The 17,164-nt window shown below is 37.7% G+C and overlaps 1 pseudogene; it reads left to right on the top strand.

The window, feature by feature from the left end:
* The first annotated feature begins 2 nt into the window (after nt 1–2).
* LOC140510951 (eukaryotic translation initiation factor 3 subunit C pseudogene) lies at nt 3–1,333 on the top strand (annotated as a pseudogene).
* The last annotated feature ends 15,831 nt before the right edge of the window (nt 1,334–17,164 follow it).

Raw genomic sequence — 17,164 nt, 5'->3', positions numbered from 1 at the left:
TCTATTTGGTATCTGCCATACTTCTGGAGATCTCATACATGGCAGCCCATGAAAATGATGCCTGCAGTCATATGATCAGCCAACACAATTCCACTACCAACTGCAAGTGGGAGAGTGGCAGCTCTTACTCAGTCCACTATATCAGCAAGTACCCCAACATGCAGAGGGGGAGCTGCTATCACAGGTTCTTAGATCTGCATTCATAAAAGGAAAACAACTTTCAAGGGGTTAACAATCACTTTAATCAAGCACATGTATCATACCTTTAACCAAGCACTCATTCACTTAGTTCAGGGGAGTCAGCACCTTGAACTTCAAAGAAAATACAGAGAAATCAAAAGTCAACAGACATGACTTCCTCTGCCTGACCATCAACAGACAGGTCCAACTATCTGACCATAGTTACCAGAGAGGGAAGCATTGACATTCCAGGCCATCTGGGTATCCAAGCCCAGGGCTCCTTAGTGGTTTCTCAGAGTCCTCATCTGGCCAAACAAACACTTACAGTCAGTAAACCCTAAAGTAAAACCTCACCCTCAGAGTATTTATACACTTTTCAGAACCAGAGGGCATACCATTCTGACCTAGTACCTCAACAGAAAAAGCAAAAGGTACTTGGGACCCTCCTACCCCTAATCAAGCTTCCTTCAATGGGATGGTCCATCAATGAATGGGGAAGATCTTCTTTAATCACATTATTCAATCAGAAGTACTTTTAGTAAAACAAAAACAGCAAAAGATCCTAATTTGATTGTAATCACATCTACCTAAGTCATTGAGGGAACATGTAGTAGCAGCTTCTTAAGCTATGAAGATAGGTGACTGGAAGACTTGATACGCATTTATTATTAATGAGAAGATGAATGGGAAAATCTGTGATTTATTCCCTGAGGCCAACCAGTCCATACCATACTTGTTAGAAATATGTAGGAAGAGTCATTGCATACCTATCCTTTCACCCACAGCAGTGTCTAAAACTCTATTAACATGGAGATATTGCCTGATATGTTCCAGGTGGATCTATCTGCCCCACTGTTCACTTTATAATCATCAAAGTTTACTTCAAAATCATCAGTGAAGAACTCATGGCCTCTCTGGACCAGCCAATGAACACAAGGGTGATGCACTACATTGAGCCCACATCCAAGTAGTACCTGGCCCTGCAGATGGCAGAAAAGCTGGGTATCTTGATGGAAAACAATGGGTGTATCTTCAATCATAAGCATGGTGCCAATAAGAGTTATTTTAGAGACCAGAAAGATAGCTTCCAAGAAAATGAGGAGACTACATGCATTGGATAGACTATTGCCACCAGCAGTCACAGACCTCCTGACTTCCTCAGGGCATGCAGTCTCTGAAACGTAACATTCATCTAGAGTAATTAAAAGTCTAAATTAGATAGACATGAAAAAAACCAAAAGGCAACAGCAACACAGAGCCAAGCACAGACAGAAATTTTTCTGGCATTTACTCATTCAACCAGTTATGAATCTATGTAATTACATGACTATCTAATTCATATGTTTCCTTCTTTTCCAGAAGAATAACATGAAATATATTATTAACTGCTCTGTTAAAATCTAGGTAAACTGTAGTCATAGAATTCCCTTTATGCATACGTTCAATAAACTTGATTTTAAAACAAATAAAGTTAGTCTGACATATCTGATGAATTTATGCTGACTTCTTCCTTTTCTCCAACAGAGTTTGAAAAAATCCAACACAGAGATTGAAAAAACTCAAGTCATACCTATTTTTCTGTTTTTCATTTCTGTATGACCTTCAGTTCATTCTAAACATTTTCACTTTTGATATTATTCTTAGAGAATTATGACACACATTTGTATTCATTCAGTGTTGCTTGCCTTCATTTCTATTTTCTATATATGCCTCTTAAAATTTTAAGTCAGCTCATGATTTCCCTGGGTACCATCTCTATTAGCTCCCCTTTTTCTACTTATCAGAATTGTTTTTCCATATGTCTTCTGAATTTTACTCTTAAGACTTTCTCATCTTTCTTGGGATACCTTCCCCTTCAGACTTTTAGTCAGTAGAATCTCTCCCAACCTTCCTCTGAAATCTTTGAAACCTGCTGTTTCCAAATTTGGGGTGTTCCTTTCATTCTCTATCACAAAATGGAGTGGTCATTTTGGCCAAGAGTCCCATCATTCCCACCAAGAAACAAGTTCCTCCATGTTAACAAAAATCAGATCCAGCATCAAATTTTCCCTTTTTATTCCTTTACCTTTTGAAGGAGGAAATTATCACTAAGGCAAGTCAAGAAATTATTAGCTGCTTTGCTTTTGGCAGAGAGGGAGCTCCAGCAGATGGTCAGATAATTGAAGTCTTCCATTGCTGCTCTATCATGCCTCTGTGCCAAACTTATGATCTATTTCCCTAAGTCTTCATCTTGTTCCTTTTTCTGTCTAAATGGTCTGGAGTACACAGTGATGATAAGACTGCTGCTGTTTCTGCCTTCATTGATCTTTATGTAAATACACTCCATTATGCTTCCTGACTTGGGTGCCTAGATTTCATAACATGAGTAAATCTTCTTAATGACCACTTCACTACCCTCTCTTTTATTTAATGCTGTCTTTGTGGAATAAAGTATTGCCTTTCTGAACTATGATCCTTTTAGGAGTCTCATTCAATTCAATAAATACTTATGAAGTACCTAATATGTGTAAGGCATCATGTTAGGCATGGAGAATACAAAGATAAAATCAGAAACAGAACTTACCCACCAGGGGCTTATATTCTACTAGTGGTATACCACATGCATATAACATACAATCCAGAATACTAAACTCTATTTTTTTTCCATTTTCATCTCCCACATATTCCATTCAGAATGTATTAAGGAGTATTTTGCAGGAGAGGTATTTGAAGGAAGAGAGAAGGGAAATATTTATTAAGTCCCTACTATTTGTCAAGCACTGTGCTAAGTGCTTTACAAATATTATCTCATTTGATATGATGAGTTGAGTTGAATGTACCTGCCCAGGTGGCTTGTATAGGGGGAGGAGAATTGCTAAATTTCAAGTTCCTGGATCCCTTCTGCCTTTCTGCTTTTCTTCTGAACATAGATCAGACACCAGAGAACTGAGAGTAGATTTTCCCAGACTAATATATCTGGACAGTGGGGGAATATCAGGAATTTCTGCTGGAAGACATGGCAGAATCAGATTTGTGCCTGGCCACATGGTCTGGAAGGGAGTTCACAAACAATGTGTCTAAACTTGAAATGTGTGTGTGTGTGTGTGTGTGTGTGTGTGTGTATGTATGTATGTATGTGTGTGTTTGGGGGAAAGAGGTGGGAAATGATTTGAGAGAGGGAGAGCAATGATCTAAATTTCCCAAAGATCATGATTCTGGAATCCAGATTTCTATAAGAGAAGAGAGGTTTCTTTGGCAGCATCAGCTTTGGAGTTGATTCAAGAGTGACAAAATTTCATCCAACCTATCTAAAGAGAGAATCTTGAAGATGAATGCCCTTGGGGGGAAAAAAGAGGATAGCTCACATGACCCAATGTCTTGCAGATCAGTAAAGGATCTGAAGTCATGAAATAGGAGACCAATAAACTGGCATCTTGCTACTGCCATCCCCCATTGCAGTGGCTCATTCAGGCAATATAGATCTAATGGGAAGAGTTTCTTGTTCAGAAGACCCAAGCTGTATTCACTTTCTAAAGAGAGTCTAAATTATGGGGCAGCTCTCCTATGTGAGCCCAGAGTTTATATAAATGCTGGGCCATGAGTTATATGCATAAAAAGATCCTAGACTCAATGCAAGTAACAAACTCCTAATATCCAGTATAGAACAGTCTTTATTTCACTCTACGGAAAATTCAAAACAATAGAATTGGGTTATAGTAACCCACAAACAATTGGAGACAGGCACAATTCTCCTTTCAACTCATCAAAAATGAATCCTCCTTTCCAACTAGGACCTATACAGTCTCTCAGTTATATAATGGCAGCCTTGTTTGGAATTCCTCCAGAAAGGGAACACACCTGCATTTGAGAGATAGTAGAGCACACCTGTTATCTGTTCTCAGTGATGGCCTGGAGTTAATATTTGCCTCTTTACTTTAGACCTTCTAGTTCATCTTGTTAGCCTTACTTTATATGTATACACACATATACACACAATACATACACATATACAACAAACATGTAGTCTATAAAATTACATATACACATATAATACATATTATAGATAATTATATACATATATAATAAATATGTACATGTATACATGCACAGATATATAACACTGTTCTTTCATCTGACAGCTCCTCAAATATTTGAAGACAATGGTCATGCATGCTTCCCTCCTGCTCCCTCTTCCCCTCCCCATACACATACTTAGTCTTCTCTCTCTAAATGTCCTCAGTTCCTTAATCATTCGTAATATGATTTGGTTTTTAAAAACTTTTCATCATTCTGGTCCCTTACTCTGGATACTCTCCAACTTGTCAGTGTCACTCTTAAAATGTACTTCCTAGAAACGAAGGCAATAATTCAAATATGGCTTGATCAGTACAAATTACACTATAATTCATACTTTCCTTGTTCAGGACCCTCTCCTTCTGCTTCTGGCACAGTACCTTATGTATTATAGGTATATGATAAATATTTGTTGAATTAAATTGGTTTCAGTGGGGATTTTTACATTCATATCACACTGCTAAATCAAAATGAGTTTGCAGTACATTAAAATTACTGAGTCATTTATACAAATGTGTGTTTTTGAAGAAAAATATTTGTAATACTGTATTCTACATTTTAGGTCAAAATCTTCCAGAAACAAATTTATTTAACATTAATTGAGAAAGAGCCAAGATGGTGGAGTAGCAGGAAACAATATTATGAGGCTTTTCCCTTCCATCTCTGCCAAACAGATCTAGGAAATACATCAGACCAAATTCTAAAGGAGAAATCCAAGGAAAAGTCACTCTGAATCTTCTTTCTAGTCTGTGGATCCTGAGAATGGGTCTGGTTAGGAGGTTACATGGAGCATTCCAACACAGGGAGAGACAATAAGGAAAGGTTGTGCATCATGGCAAATAGAGGGATCAGATCCATACTGGAGCACCTCAATGGAGACCACTGCCAACTGGCAGCTTCATCACTCATTACCCATGTCTGACTCCAGAGATCCAGAGGTTACATGTGCCCCACTCCCACCCCCAGTATACACCCTAGGCTGTGCACCAAGACAGTAGTAGATTGAGAAACAAGAAGCAGCAAGGTAGCTCAGATCCCAGGAGCAGATTAGCTTCTAGACAAAGCTGAAGCCTGCCTAGAAATAATTAGGACAGGAATTCCAGACCAAAGGAGACTCTGTAGCTTTGAACCAACAGATCTTCCCAGCAGGCTGATAGTATCTAAGTCCAACAGGATACTACAACTACTCAAATTCAAACCTAGATTAAGAGCTTATAGATCTTAAACCAGGGAGACAGAAATCACACTTCACCCTAGATCAGATCACTGGGAGCACTGAAAACTTTAAATCCCCAGACTGAACTGCCCTTGAAATCCTGAAACAAGACCACAGTCAATGTCTAAAGAAAGAAGCAACAGAACTGTCCCAGACCTTTCCACCAAAACAAGTCAGGAAATAGGCTGGAAAAATGAGCAAATGAAAAAAAAAAATCTCACTATTAAAAGCCATTATGTTGACAGGGATGTTCAAGACACAAATTCAAAAGAAGAGTATGACTTCAAACATCCACAAGTGAAGTCTCAAAGAAAAATTCAGCTTGGACAAAAATTCAACTAGAATTCTAGAAGAGATGAAGCAAGAAGTTTAAAAAAAATTAGTTAATTTTTTTTTATTTTTTTGGTCAATGAAATGAGAGCTCTAGAGGAAAAACAAATGGAAAAGAAATGAAAACTATTGAAGAAAGAATTGCAAAAGTGAAATAATAGTTTGGCACAACAGGTACAAAATTTTCCTCAACCAACAAACTCCCTGAAAATTAGGGTAGACCAAACAGAAGCCAATGACTCCATGAAAAAACAAAGAATATAAAAACAAAGTCAAAAGACAAAACAAAGCAGAAAAAGAACATATAAGTTATCTCAAAAGAAAAATAATAGACCTGGAAAACAATGAAAGGAAAAACATTGAAGATCATTAGTTAAACTGACTACTGTGACCAAAACAAAAGCCTAGATATCATATTTCAAGGCATATAAAAAGAAAACTGCTCAGATCTTTTAGAACCAGAGAGTGAGGGCAAAGTAGAAAAAGAAAGAATTCACTGGGCATCTTCTGAAAGAAACATCCAAATATCAACTTCAGAAACATTATAGCCACAATTCAGAGCTTCCAGGTCAAAGAAAAAATACTAGAAATGATCAGAAAGAAAGATTTCAAGTACTGAGGGACTAGAGTTAGAAATGCACATTTTTAGTAGCCTCCACTATAAAAGAGTGGAGAGTTTGGCATATGATATAATATGATATTCCATAATGGAAGAATATAGACTGACAGCAAACCATAATTTACCAGAAAAATACTAAATATAATCCTACTGGGGTGGGGGTAGGTTTGACCTTTAATGAAATAAAAGACTTCTAGCATTTCTGAGGAAAATACCAAAGCTGTGTAGAAATAGTGAAGTTTAAACATGTGAGTTAAGAGAAGCATGAAAAGATAAACATGATAAATATTGATGAAAGACTAAACAAAAATAAATTCTTACATGCTAACATGAAGAGGAGATACATGAGTTCCTACTGAATCCTATTATCATTAGAGATCACAGAAGGAGTCTAATTAAACCAGGAAAAGACCAGTTCTGCTCTGCTTTAATGATCTTAAGAAAAGTAGGGGAAGAAGAATATGCTGGGGGTGGGAGTGGGAAGGAAAAGGAAAGTTAAGGAAAATTATCTCATATAGGATACAAAAGTAGACATCTATCCAAAGAAGAGGGATGGAGGAATGGCTGATATTTGAACTTCATTCTCATCTGAACTAGTCAAAGGAGGTGGGTACAAAAATATATCTCACTCAACAGGGAAATAGAAAGGAAAGGGGAGAAGAGAGAAGGGGAAATTAGTATGGTAAATAGATTAACAAAGGAATTAATTGGTATATAAATGTGATGGAATACTGTTGCACTATAAGAAGTTATGAAGGAAATGGTTTCAGAGAGACCTGGGAAGATTTCTATGGACTGATGCATAATGAAATGATCAGAACCAGTAGAATGATTTATGCAATGACACTATTATAAAGAGTGAAAGATTTAGGAACTCTGATCAATGAATCAATCACCAACCATGATTCCAGGTGACTAATGATGAAACATGCTACTTATCTCCTGATAGAGAAGTGGAGGACTCAGATTGAAGAATGAGATTTTTTAATGGGCATGGCCAGTATGGAATTCTGTTTTGCTTTATTTTTATATATATACATGATGGGGGACATAATGAGCATTACCAGAGTGGGTTCCCATAATGATAAGATCATAGCTCCGTCCAAGTAATAGAGTAGCTCTTTTTGGTTGTACCTTCATTTTTTGCACAATAACAAATGTTCCTTTGGTAACAGTCAAAATACAATTATTATGGCTTGAAGAACATAACTTATTTATTCATCTTGGTTAACCCATACTAACTGAAACATTTGTTGTTGAGTTGTTTCAATTGTTTTGATTCTTTGTAACCTCATTTGGGGCTTTCTTGGTAAAGATTTTAGAGTCATTTCCTTCTCTAACTCATTTTATAGATGGATTATAGATAAGAAAACTGAGGCAAACCAGGTTAAGTGACTTGCCCAAAGTCAAATAGCTAGTGTCTAAGTCTGGATTTGAACTCAAGAAGATGAATCTTCCTGATTCTGAGACCAGTGTTCTATCTACTGTGTCACCTAGCTGCTGTTAGGAACCTCTCTGATAAAATAAAGACATTAGACTGGAATCTCAAAGACCCTCCCCAAAATTCATATTGGATTCCATGTATAACAAAGACTTTGAGTAGTCTAGGATCATGCTGAAATCTACCTGCTACAATTCAAAAGAGTTTTTCAGTGACCTCTTTGGCCAGACCTTATACCTTTCCCTCAACCTTCTCCCTTTGTGAAAAACCCTCTCAGATCCCTGGGATAAAGGCAGTCTATTGCTACTGCCAGTGGGTAAAATGCAAAAGCTATGTAAGAGAAGAAAGGGTTTTTTGTTTAGTTTTTTTTCCCTTTCTTTAGTTTAACTTCTGACTGATTTAAACATTTCTTGGAATTTTCCTGGAAACTCCCAAGTTTAATTTGGAAGATAGTCATGGAGCAAAGATTCTTCTGAGTACATAATGGGAACCCATGGTAGCTAATGAGTGGCTTTAATTTACCAGGAAATGGGGAAGAAAAATTCCAATTTGAGAGGAAATAAAATACAATCTCATACCATTTCCATTCATTTGGAACCCAGAATCTGCACTTGGAAGTTGCTCTTTTTTTCTTTTCGATAAAACTGTCCCTATATATTCTTAAGAATGATTCTTTGCTTTTTCTGGAAGAATAGAAATGACAAGTTGCCTAAAGCATTTGTCTCCTAAGAGCCTCTTTTAAATCTCTTTCTTTTACTTAGACTATTTCAGTCCTTCATGTGTTTGCAATTTCATCACAATGAAGCCTCTTATCACCAAAGTCCATCCGAAGCCCTTGAGAACTTGGTAGTGCAAATGATCTTCAGGAGTGATTGTGGCTAAAAAACCTGGTGGTAGCAACTTACAGAGCTTTTGTTCCAGCAGGATAGCCTTTTAGAATCCACTGTCACACATCACGCTGGAGTTGAAACCTAGGTTTCCAACAAAGTCTTCTGAGTATTTTCTATATTGTTGCTTAGGTGTGCTGACACAAGACTGTGTGCCTGAATGAGGGGTGAGGTTGCGATGAGAGCCTTGGAGAAGGGAGACATTCTTACTTAGAGATGGGAACTTGTCAACTTGTCGAGCTAAACTTCCAACCAATTCCTGACCCTGGACCCTGACATATGCAGCCTGGCCTCAGCATTCTTTCCACCAATCTAGTCACCCCTAAGCAAAAGCAAGCAAAATGTCTCAGGTAACTTAGTTGGAAACCTGGTTATGACAGTATAAGAAGAAAATTAGAGAATTATAATCCCCTGACTTATGTATGTGTGTCCAGATCTGTCCTTTCATCCCTAAATGACCTCTACCAAAGCAGATAGCGATGCTTATGTAACTGAGGGTTTTAGAAAGTTGTTTAAGAAATGAGCGTCAGAAACAGGGAGAACTTGTATCCAGTTCTTCCTCACTCCAGGGTCAATTATTTATCTACTATGCCAGACTACCTCTCATTATCCCACTTCCAATTTAAAGAATAAATAATATAACAATATTGAATAAGAAACCACATTTCACCTTTCTAATTTCTTTTTTCTTTAGAGTATTTTTCTGTGTGGAAGACAGAACGTTCTATATGAGAAGTTCCCTATACCAAATCTGGTTCAAAAAATAATTATTTTTTTTATTTTTAGGATACTACTTGAAGAACTGTAGAATGAGTTCTCAAGTGAGAATCTACATTATTTCCCAATAAAAAATTAAGCACGTATACCTTCATTGGCACATTCACCGTACAAAGCATTCAGTTTGAGATCTACAAATAAAACTCAAGTTAGGGGAGGTATGTTTACATTGAAATGTGTTTGGCACTTGGTAAGTACACTGAGAATATATTAAAGAGTAAGATTGTATTTTTTTCAGTGCTTCATCAGTCAGTAATTGTCCTGAGGCATCAAATGATCTTTTCCTAGCCATATTAACCACAGGCATCTCTCTTCTTGCTGGTATGGTTCTTAATTATTGAACTTGACCACCACTTGACAGCAGAGAATGCAATCACTCTCTCCCTGGCATAATGGGCCCTGAGACAATACATATGGGGGCCTGCTCAAAGAGAGAAAGGACCTTAAAAGGAGAGGATGCAGCACAAACATTAAGGAGAAAACCATCCTTCAAGAATGTTGCCCTATTACCAAGACAAACGCATGAGCAAAGCAGAGTTTCACTACATTCATCTCACAAAATAGCTATGCTTAGCAATCTACTCTTCCCCAGTAGCACTGGGAGCGGCTGAATTTCTGACAAGTAGTTTTGTGAGAGCACCTATCCCAATTTACAAAGGATTGGGGATGAGTGGTTTCAGTCTTTTCCGAATACCTTCCTAGGCAAGATGTTCCTTACCTGCCTGTCTGTTTAAGATCTCTCAGGAAAGTAAGCAAATCAAATTTCCATTGTAATAAAATCCAACAGATAATCTAAATCCTTTTCATTTCTATATCTTCAACCCTCTGACTCTTTGTTGTAGCAGCAGACACACACAAAGCAATGGGATGAAGGAGGGACCAGGAATCAAATAATGACAGTTTCCCTATGATTTAGTGTAAGGTATTCCAGAGTTGCTGTGGATGAAAAAGACATTACCTGCAGCTTAACCTGGTGGTAGGGCCTGTTTGGTTTCTGATTTTGCCACTTAGCAGTTGCATGAGCCTGAGCAAGCACCTCAACCTCTTGATGCCTGGGTTGCCCCAACTATGGAAGAAAGACCTTTCAGTGAGACTCCTTTAGCAGAGCAAGGGTGGCCCTGCTCTGCTCTTTGGGGTTATAGAGCTATCTGGGGCTCTGAGAGTTGGAGAGACGACCAGGGTCACACAGCCAGTATGTGTTGGAGGAAAGACGTGAACCCAAGAATTCTTAACTCAGATGCCAGCTCTCTCTCCATCGTGTCATGTTGACATAGCATAGGCCCCATCTATAAAATGGGAATAATAATAACATAATATATAATTATAATATATAATAATAATAATAGATACTTCAGGTCTTACTGTCAGGAAAGTGTTCTGTAAACCTTATAGTACTATGGCACCAAGGAAGAAGAGCTGGCCTTGGAGCCATGGAATCTTGGTTATGTGACTTTGACTATGTGACCTTGACCAAGTCATTTAACTTCTCAAGAAGTAAAGTAGGCAACTAAGATGATTACTTTTAGAGAAGGTGATAACCTGCAATGGTAGACGGCATATTTTTTACTCACAAATTCCCTGTATTATAGACCTAGTTCCTATGTCCTAAGATTAAAATTTTGTTACATGTGATACCATTTCCAATAATTGAGCAAAGAGTATGCGGTGGTAGAAAGAGTATAGGCTTGAGTGTCAAGATACCTGGATTCTACTCACAGATCTGGCATTAGAAGATGCTACCAGAGATGTAAGGAAAATTTTAGAATCAGCTAGTAGATTATAATTCAAAGTATTTTACTGAAACATTGTTGGATCCTGCCTCTGCAGCACTCAGTCTCCCTTGCTGTAAAAGCTTTAAGGGCACTCAATCAGTGTTGCTTAGAAAGAGGGAAATTAAAGTGGATTCTAAAGTTTTCCTTACATCCCTGGTAACATCTTTTAATTCTTTCTTTCTCTGTCAACTGCTCCCTGCAAGATATGGATGAAACTCATCTTTTAAGAAGTCTGCAGATGCTTACAGAGACGATAAAAAAAGTGATGGAAACAAAAGTGATAAAATGGTGGGGGATGTATATGTGTGAGTTACCTTTAGTTTTGAAAGGCTGTGAAAAGCAGGATTCCACATGCCATCAAGTTATCTTAGTTTGCCTTTTAAAGCCAATAGATTTTAAGCTCCTCAAGGGCAGACACATTTTTTTGTTCTTGTCTTTTTCTCAGTCTCTAGCTCAGTGTCTGGAAGGAGCACAGGAGGTACTGAATAAATGATGGTTGAATGGATGAGGACAAAAAAAATGAATTTTTGATCATATTTCCCTTGGGGGCTGATTATATAGCCTAATCCTATTTGATATTATAATTCTCCATTTTCAGCCCATTGCATTACACGAATTGTATCGCATTGCATTGTGTTGTATTAAAGATATTTCTCTGATTGAGACAAGGATTTAAAAGCATTCAATTTCAAGTAGAGATGAAATTATGTCATGACTAAAGAATGCTGGTTGGGTGATCCCCAGCAAAGTCGCCCAATCTCTCAGTGCTCCAAGGCAAGTAAATTGCAGAGGAGGTACAGATATACCTTTAGAGGAACCCCTAACCTGGGATTTCCCGATAGCCATAAAAGCATATCCCATATCTGGTTAAAATGAAATAAATGGGTATATAAACTTAGACCCACACTTTTCTGAAAATGTATTTCTTTACTACATACACATATTCTATATGGACCTGCAGATATATATTAAAGGAAGATGAAAGTACAGACCTGTCAGTTCTGAGAATAACTCTGTGTTTATCTTCTGGACTTGACGGAATTTGGGGACTTTCTAAGCAATGAGTCCAGTAAATACAATTGGGTTGGAGGGCTCATCTTTCACCTATGTGAGCAGGGGATACTTTATTGATTAGAATCCATGCCTCTTCCACGTAGGGAGGGGCAAGGGGGAATGATTTACATTCCATCATAAAGTGGGTAACTGACCACCCTGGCTACTAATTAACTTGGAAGCAGCCAGACAGAAGGGCTAAAGGAGCACATACTTGTTCATTGACCCCCTGTGGGTTCCCAGGGAGCCTTGTTCCCCAGGGAGGAGGAATGTGGTTCAGTTATCCTGTCCCTTTCTGGTTTGGGCTGCTTTCTGCTAGCCAGATAGCAAATTGGGGGGCAGGGAGAGAGGAGGGTTGAGAGGATGAGGGGAAGGTCAGTTGTACCACAACTACTAGTTAGAAGAACACAAAGCTTCTCTCTCTCGCTCTCTCTCTCGCTCTCTCTTCCAAGAACTGAACAAGCCAGGGTGATCAATGCATTTTCCATGGCTGCTTGTCCTGAATATCCTGCACCAAACCTGACCTGGAAAAGGGATGGAGGTTGGGGGTGGGGAGAGTTAGGGGTGAAAATTGCAGCATGAACTTTTATCCATTCCCTCAATTATCCCGGAGCATCTCTGCTATGGCTAAATCAACCTCATCAGTCAGCAAAGCACAGTTTTACTTAAGCCACCAATATTGTGTTACAAGGAGGGGAGGGCAGTGGGATGCAAACTAGCCCCTTTCAAATCTCTGTTTTAAAGTCTAGTGACCTTTATTGCTTCAGAAATGCAACAATACCCTGAGAGCTGCCAACTAATTTGGGCAGCAACAGGAGAAAGGTTCAGAAACATTGCCATCTTGTGGCTTCTGAGTAGAAGTGTGAGGTCCTCTGGGGTGGCTTTGGATGACCCTGGACATTCCTAAAGGAGCAGGAGCTTCTTGAAAACTCACTCTCGTGAGGGTGGGAATGAGGCCCTATGGAAAATAATCATTTTATTCCCTGTTGGAATACATGCTTTCAAAAGGAGCAAAATAACTACTGTGAATTAAAAGCCTATATTAGTTGCATTATTTGGCACTGTGTTATTAGGATTAAGCTCCTTTCATTTTCTACTCCTACTTCTCCTGGTGGTAAATTCGTATCTCTCCTGAGGAAGATGAGAAGCTTAAATCTATTTTACTGGAATCTTAACCAAATACCTTGGAATTCCCTGGCTACTCTGGACATAGTCAGTCATAGAGGACCTAAAATGTGAAAGAACTTTAAAAGGTTATCTCACTCAACCTTTTTAGAGACAGAGAAACTGCTTCCCCAGGATTGAAGCAATGTGCTAAAAGTCACACAGGAGAAAAGAAATCTTCTGACTCTAGATCATAGTACAGTGGGGAGAATACTGGATTTAGAATCAAAGGATCTCAGTTAGAATCCTGACTGTTACTTATTACCCATGTAATATGGCAAAGCAACTGCACCATTCTTAGCCTTAGTTTCCTAATCTGTAAAATGGTCCTAACCACTAAGAAACTTGGCATAGGTACCTCGGCTAAATGGTTAACTCCCTCGTGTAAAACTGAAAATGTTTTCTTGCTATTTGAAGTCAGGAAAACTAAGGGTTCCATAGTTTAAACAGTCAAGGAAAGGATAGAATGCTTACATCAAATAATCCTAGAATCTCAGGACTTGGAAAGGACCTTAGAGATTGTCTGCTCTTAACTTTTTCATCTTACATATGAGGAAACTAAAGTCAATTCACAGATTCTGATCTGTATTCTGGAACTAGATGCTAATCTCATCATTTTGGCAATCTTGTGAAATCAATAACACTCCCTTGAATTATGATATAAAGTAATTTCTTGTAATTCCCTATTTGCCCCCATGAAAATGCCAAGTGTCTCCTTTGTCACACAATATGCAATCGTTTTTTCCCCTCAATCCAGCCACTGGTTAACAGTAGTCTGTGACTCAAAAACACATGGAACATACAGGTCTTTCTGAGATGTGCTGGGTTGGGTCAACATAATCCTTTACATGCTTAGAATTAACCAAGCTAGCATATTTGTGGGATGATATCACTGTTGGCACATCTAAATAACCATTTTGTTGACAAGAAGATTAATTAGACAAATGTAGTGCCCATTTGTTATTTCTGCCTCTTCCTAGGGGGTCAGTTATATTCAATCATTTTTTCTGAAGACTTTTTTCATCTTTTTTTTAAAAGCTTAATCTCCTAGCAAGCTAGCCAAGTAACAATTCATTGCTTGCCAGAAGAACAAGCATATACAAGCATACTCTGAAGTAAGGAGTTCTGTAAACTGTCAGGCAGAAGTATTCCTTCCTGCTCCAACCTTCAATGCCTCCTTTCTTCTACCTGAGCAAACTCAGCTTCAAGTGAACGTGTGAATAATGCATGCTCTGGCAACAAGTGGACTTTGTGCCACCTTTGTGAGATTTGCTCTGTCTGTGGAGGATGAAAAAGCTTGTCTCCTTGACTTGGATTCAGGGTAGAGCATGGTGCTGATCTGATTGTAAGAATTTCAATGCTTTGAGATTTTCTTCAGAAATGTTTTTCCTTCATCCTTGTACTCATAAGGGATAACAATGCTCAGATCAGTCTTTTTGGAACTTGGGTAGTTCCTAATAGCTCTCCTGCTGAGGACAGGCTACAGACTCAGACAGATCAGTTGTGTTAGCTTTCTCTTATTTGCACGGCTTAGATAGCTAATGTCCTCTCATGGACTCTATACATGCAGAAACCTTCAGTTAGGAGAACCTCTACTTTCAGAATAACTTTCTCAATCAACTGAACTCCTTGTCCTGCCCAATTATTCTTATAATGAAGTGAGAAAATAAAAGCATTGCTGTCCTGCCTTTCGCTCTTGAAGATCTGCAATACCTACTCATGAAGCACAGCCATAGCTGTTTTGTACCAAACAGGTTATGATAGAGACTCATGGTCAATACCAGCCCCCTACCAACATTAAATGGAATCTCTCTCTGCGCCTTCCCTTTAGTGATCATATTTTCAGTGGAAACTTTAAAAAAACTTTTGTTGTTTTGGGAAAGGAAAAGCATGACATGTATCAGAACAATTGGCTAGTATTTGTTTTCTTATTGGAATTTCTTCCCAAGCCAAACTGATTGCTGTAACCACCATCAGTAATTGACCTATATATCTAGATGAGTATGTATTTAATACACTTTGAAACAGACTCTTTGTATTATATCTACATGTAAAAAAAAAGTCTAAAGGGGGAGAGACAGACAGACAAAATTAATACTGGTTCAATATTAGAAAAATTGTAAAAAGAGAGGAAGCAGGAAAATAAGGAGGGAAGGAATGAAGGAACAAAGGAAGTTCAAATGGAATCACAATGTAAAGGAGAAGCAACTTAGGTTAGAGACACCAATTAGTCCAGTTAGTTTTATCATGAGAGTCATCTTTTCTTAAAAGTGCTTGGGAACTTCATGTATATTGATAGGAAGATTTTTTACAGTGGAGGGGAAAATGGCAGGGAAGGAGAACAGGCAATGCTTGAACTTCACTCTCATCAGAACTGTTTCAAAGAGGGAAGATACATATACAGTTGGGCATAGAAATTCATCTTAACCAACAGGCAAGTAGGAGGGTAAGGGGATGAGATAAAGAGAGAAGGGCTTAGAAGAGGGAGAGTAGATTAAGCGAGGTAGTGCTCAAAAGCAAAACAGACTTTTGAGGAGGGTGCAGGATAAAAAACAGAAGGATGAACAGAAGAGAACAGGATGGAAGGAAGCACAGCAATCATAACTAAATGCAGATGGGATGAACTCACCTATTAAATGGAAGAGGATAGAGGGATGGATTAGAAAACAGAATCCAACAATATATTGCTTACAAGAGACAAATTTGAAATAAGACACACAGAGTTAAATTTTTTTTATCAGAATCTGTTATGCTTGAATGGAGATGAAAAATGTAGGGGCAGAAATCATGATCTCAGAGAAGGCAAAAGCAAAAACATCTAATTAAAAGAGATAATCAGAGAAAGTACATTTTGCTAAATGGCATCATAGAAAATTAATATCAGTACTGAACATATACGCACCAAATAGCATGGCATTGGAATTCTTAAAGGAGAAGTTAAAAGAGGTATAGGAGGAAATAGACAGTAAAACTATATTAGTGTGGGACCTCAATTTACCTCTTTAAAACCTACATAAATTTAACCATAAAATAAACAAGAAAGAAGCCAAGGAGAGGAATAGAATTTTAGAAAAATTAGATATAATAAGCTTCTAGTGACTACTGAAAGAGAATAGAAATGAGTATACCTTTTTCCTCAGCTATACATGGCACCTTCACAAAACTCAATGATGGCTTAAGGTATAAAAACTTTCCCAATAAATGTAGAAAAGCAGAAATATTAAATACATCCTTTTCAGACTACAACACAATAAAACTACATTCAATAAAGAGTCTTTGAAGTACAGATTAATGAAAAATTAATTGGGAACTAAATAATCTAATCTTTAAAAAGAGTGGATCAAAGAACAAATCATAGAAGCAATCAATAAGTTCAATTGTGATAATGATAATCAATAATTATAATGAGACAGCACACCAAAATTTGTGGGATGCAGTCAAAGAAGTAGTTGGGAGAAATTGTACTTCTCTAAATGCTTACATCAATAAAAGAAAGAAAAAATAGATCAAAGAATTGAGCAAACAACTAAAAAGACTAAAAAAAGAACAAATTAAAAGTCTCCCAATTAAACACCAAAATAGAAATCCTGAAAATCATAGGAGAAATTAATAAAATTGAAAGTAAAAAAACCCAAACATTGAAGTAATAAATAAAACTAAGAGATGTTTCTA

Source organism: Notamacropus eugenii, chromosome 1 (assembly GCF_028372415.1).
Source record: "Notamacropus eugenii isolate mMacEug1 chromosome 1, mMacEug1.pri_v2, whole genome shotgun sequence".
NCBI classification, from domain to species: domain Eukaryota; kingdom Metazoa; phylum Chordata; class Mammalia; order Diprotodontia; family Macropodidae; genus Notamacropus; species Notamacropus eugenii.
This window is presented reverse-complemented; position numbering and strand designations above follow the sequence as displayed.